Here is a 5,711-nt window from a genome sequence, read left to right on the forward strand (position 1 = left end):
ACACGGGAGCGCCGTTAGCGCGACGGGCTGGAGAGGACGTCTGGGCCGCCGCCGCACAGCGCAACTGATAACAGATAACTGATAAGAACAGAGTGTGGTCGTGTCTCGTTCCGCGATTGTTTCGCGCTCTCTCATTGGCCGCCGGAGAGTATCGCACTATCGCCGCCGCATCCGTCTAAATATCTATTCGTCTGATACTAAATATTATTAGTGACTGCTGACTATCTGCAGCTGTCGTCACTCGTTACTACCTATACATTGTATGGTGGCTTAGAAGCTCGAGTTGCTTAGTGTGAGTACTCAAGTACTGAGTACAAGGTACAACTAAATACTAATGACCAACTGAAATTGCAGAATGAAAATCCCCCGACTAGTAGACTACACTATAACTCACAACCGCATGAAAATAATTGAACAAATACCTTCTTTTTTTTTAACTCATTATTAATATTTAATTAATAATTGCAATTATATATATTTATAAAAAGATATTTAGGTACCTATACTTAATTTAATGAATTTATATTATATCATATTAAAATATTGTATAATATTATATAGTCCTACAATTAAAAAAATCAGGTATTAAAGAATCATTGAATTAAAAGACCAATCGATGTACTAAGTTTAAAATAAGTAGATACCTATTGAATAACTTACTTTTAAATTTGTACTATAATTTTCCAACAATAACAATAATATTTGGTTTTATATTACGATATTTAATGTTACCTATGTATAATTCTATAAACAATTAAATTGAGTTTTATTATTTGTTATCAACTGCAATATATATAAATATATAATTATTAGGAGGCGTTTTTTCAAGTTCTATTTTAATAATACAATATTTAAAAGATTAAAAAATAAAACATAGTAATATACTATTTAGCATACATAAAATATCTCGAATGATGTCTACGTTAAATAATAATAATAATAACGATGTCAATGTGTAGAAATTCTGTAAAAATTTAATTTAATTTAAAATTTTTATCAATAAGTAAACACCATGGGTACAGTAGGTACTACATCGAGTACATCGTACTCGGCAATCAGTAACATTTTAAATTCCTATAACTTAACAGTTCTACACTATGGCCAAAATATTTAGAAACGTAATATTTCGGGGTTTATTTTTACCAGGGTTCTTTGTCGAAGCTTTTTTGGGGGGGTTTTTTTATTCCGTTTACCGAATAACTGAGTACCGGTTGCTGATGTTTGGTTACCATATGTTTAAAAAATAGATCAAATCGATTTTATAGATTGGAATGCTTTTTTATCACTATAGAAATTAATTGGTAATTATAATAATTACTATTTACTGCAGTATAATATTATTAGTAATCAGTTGTCAGGTCCATATTTGCACATGACACGCATTTCCGTCGACCGCCACTAACTATGTTTACGGGGTTTTATTTTTTATTTTAGAAGTAATTGAAGGACACTTCGACTTGGCAATGGATTACGTGTTCATATACGTGCCTTATAGAGACGTGGCTCGTGCGTACATTAGTTTAAAGAGAAAACTCTGTGCCGGAAATTGAGAAAGTAAAGCGGGCCGTCTGCTTCAAGAGTATTTAGATTGAAGAATATACCTAATAATAAACATTTCAATTGCACCTGTTGCCAAAGTGTCCAATACCATACGGAGATTTGATTGAATTTTAAGTTGGGCTAAACTGCTTAAAGTCCTCCGAGTAGGAAATAGGAATGCACCAATTAATGACATAAAAAAATATTTTTGAATTAAAGAATTAACAGCCCCCTCCAACAACCACCACCTGATCTCCGTGCGCCCATGCCCCATTTTCGTGATAATAACATATTAACATGTCATTCGGCAATCGGCGAGCTGTAGGTCCGGCTAATCGCAGTGTTTGTATTATTTTGTATATAGGTAGGTATCCGGATGTCCGGTCTACGCTGTCGATTTGGCTGCGTTTATGGTCGCTGGTTTCGCACTTTCATAAAAAAATCAGCCGGATTTCCGCATGCTAATATAATATCATCGACGTTCGATAATTCCGCTCGAAACAGGTACCTACATATATAATAACATGTATTATGCGGACAAATCGTTTGTGGGATGGCGGTCAACGATATCGCCAAAACGACGTTTAATAAAAAATAAAGACTTACTATCCAAATTGAATGAGCTGACCATCGTTTTAACTCTTAAAACAACAAATAGTTTTCTATAATATTTTGACAATAATATAAATATAATATATTATTAGGAGGAGTTTACAAGTTTTACTTTACATCATAGATTCTTAACTTTTTCTGGGCCATGGACCTCTTTGAAGTATAAAATATAATCACGGACCCCCCCCCCCCCCCCAAAAAAAAAAAAATTAATTTAATGATAATACTAAGACTTAATAGGCACAATATTAAATTATTGTAATTAATCACTTTTTATAATAGTTGAAAACAAGTTTTAATGTGCATTTGCTGTTTTTTGATTGCAATATTGCCTTTAAATTTGGGACCATATTAGACAGAGCAATTCGTATATCGTCCTTAATGTCCAATCAATTTCTTGCTTTAGTTTTAATTGCGACATTGTAGAAAATCCAGACTCACAGAACTATGTAGAAGCGAATATAATCAAACTCGTGGATAAGCTTTCGTCAACGAACACCAAAATTCGATTGCATTTTTTGTTTGAAAACCGAGGCGTGCCATTTCTTTTGATTTCAAATCAATTCATATCAACAAGGTCTGAATCATAAATATTGCATTTAAGTCTTCTTGAAAAGGACTGTGCGTAACCATATTTCTGCTTCGGATATTTAAAATCCAAATAATTGCCAAATACATTTTCAAGCACATCAAGATTTGCACAAATTTGCGTTTTTATGGAACTGGATAAAGCAATATTATTTTTTGAAAGCTCGTGTTGGAAGTCTGCTAAATTTTCCTATAGAAGTTTTACAAATGCGTTTATTTTGTCGGACGCTATGGACGTGTGTCACTGCACGTCCTTCAATTGATATATTTACTTATCTTTACTATTATATATTATAAATGTACAGTTTCTACTCAAAAGGTTCATCAAATAATATTATGAATTAATTTCAAACAAATTTATTTTTGGGTTATTTAAAAACCTCATCACTGCCGATCCGTGGACCACCGAGTAACCATCTACGGACTCCCGAGGGGTCCATGGACCTCCGGTTAAGAACCTATGCTTTACACAGATACACATGTAATATTTAAAAGATCATAAAATTAAAATAAAAACAATTACCATACAACGGTCAGTGAATGTAGGTATTCAAAGTTAAAAATTTAACATATAAAAATATTTGGAATATACGTAAATAATCAAAGTTAATGAATTTAGGTACCTACTCGCAGTTAAAAATATAGTATAATATACAAAGGTTCGAATGATCGATATTCGATACACTTCAAATAATACAAATAATTACCTTATAGTATTATAATAGTTTATCAAAGGTACACATTAGTGCACTACAGTCTACAGTATACTGTATACACGACAATAGGTAACATTGGAAGTTCTTAATTCTTAATTCTTATATCGTGTAAAATATTATTGTCAAATAATGAGTAATTACACTAATTTGGGTTTGAACAAATATTTTTTTAATAATTTACATGTGTTTGTGGGATTTTTTTCCTAGGTTCGGGGGTTTTTTTCTGGAGATTTTTATTTTGATTACTGATAGTCGATAGATACCTACCGAATTATCGAAAATATAGGTACCGAGGACATATCGGCGGTAATATCGCGATGTATTCAAAAAATCGAAAACACTTAAGTATACTGAAACAACCGTACCGAAATATCGGTTTTACGATGTTTTCGGTATAAGTACTCATACTGAAATATCCATGTAAAAAAAAAATACCGACACCCTTATAGTCCTATAATTAATAGATATTTATCTATCATATATAACATTATTTTAGTTTCAATAAGTGGATTCAGGGCCAGACTGGGTAGAGTCCGTTCCACTATCCCAAATATAAAGGTGGCCCTGCCCTGGCCATATACGCAATTAGTTGGGGAGTAGAGGGGGGGGGCTTAGCCGCCAAAATTTTTTTTACCCATTAAATAATACAGTGGCTAATTTAAAAGAGTCAGAGAGTCATTTTTTCCATAAAGAAACTGAAACCTTATGACCTTTTTTTATACTTAGGTACTATTTAGGTTGGTTCTTTATATAGTGTACTTTGTGTCATTATAGTTCTTTATATGGCTAAGATGAGGATGTCAGCTCAATTTTTTTTCTTTCTCAAACCAACACGCTACATATATAAGACGGATTAACCTAAATTTATTTTTTTTATGAATTTTTAATACTCTAAGAGAAAAATCACCTAGTAAAAAAATAATAGATAGACATATTTTCGAGGGTATGACATAACGGTTTATTTTTTTTATTATCATTTGACTATGTATTTGACGTTCAAAATAAAAATGTGAATTTGAATGATGTATTGATGTTCAAACTGTTTTTAAACAATATTTAGACAAATCGATATGTCATAGGTAGTAGATAACTTCAAAAATATCATTCTTTATCGTTTTTGTAATGTCCGACTAATGGGTGATACTTTAAGATTTTAATGACTAATGTCTGTTGGTGATTTAACATGTTGAATATGAAGTATTATCTTCTAAAGAATAAGCTATATTCCTTGTTTTGACTTTAAAAAATATTTTGACAATAATTATGCAATGAGTTCCGCTTAATTTGATCGCTGGTTTATAGAATCGTTTATTAGAATCAAAAATGAAAATTCCAAACCAAATTGTATAAATGTTAAATTGACTTTTATTAGAATCACTAAGTACCGAATAATTGAATCACTTTTATAAACAATCTCAATGTTTGTATAGTATTTCAAACTCATTAATTGATAAAACCCATTTTATTTTTGAACTTATTAGTGTGACAATATATCGTTGTACGTTATTACTTATTATATTATTCAATTATCTTTGTGCGTCGTGAACTTGTGTAATTTATTATGTATTTACATTAAATATGTAATTGTACAAAAAGATTGAATAATGAAAAAAATGTTGTAAATGTTTTATAGAATCAAAATGATCACATTAAGCGGAACCCACTGTATTACCATTTGGCAGTTAGGTACTTAAAGTGGGGGCCTCAAAAATTCACTGAAATTATTTTGCTGTTTATTACTGTCTTAAATGTTTGAATATGACACGAGCAGCATTAGCTTTATTCGACAAGATATCATTCCAGTTTTAATTTTAAATAATTCATTTTGGAACATATACACTTTTATATATTATGATTTATGATGTAGGTACCTATGTGGCTATGTCATATGTTAAAGCAAAATAAATATTGACTTTACAGTTTAATGTTTATTAGGAACAAATCACTTTTTACAAAATATTATGTCTGGGTCTGGAAGCAGTGAGTTGTGAGTTCCAAACTTTTATAATAATTGATGATTTTATTTTTTTTAGAAATAATAAACAATTATATTCTATTTTTTTTCCATTAAACGCAAGAACCTAAAACCATATAATATAATTTTTAAATAATAATTTGTACACTGTACTCTGTAGAAAAAGCATACCTGCATCCTACATACAATATTAGAATCAATAATAGTATTATAATTTGTATCTAATCGTTATACCTATTAATGTTAATTATTATGGTATTAAACATTGATTAATAGTTATT

This window comes from Myzus persicae, unplaced genomic scaffold (assembly GCF_001856785.1).
Source record: "Myzus persicae strain clone G006 unplaced genomic scaffold, MPER_G0061.0, whole genome shotgun sequence".
NCBI lineage: Eukaryota > Metazoa > Arthropoda > Insecta > Hemiptera > Aphididae > Myzus > Myzus persicae.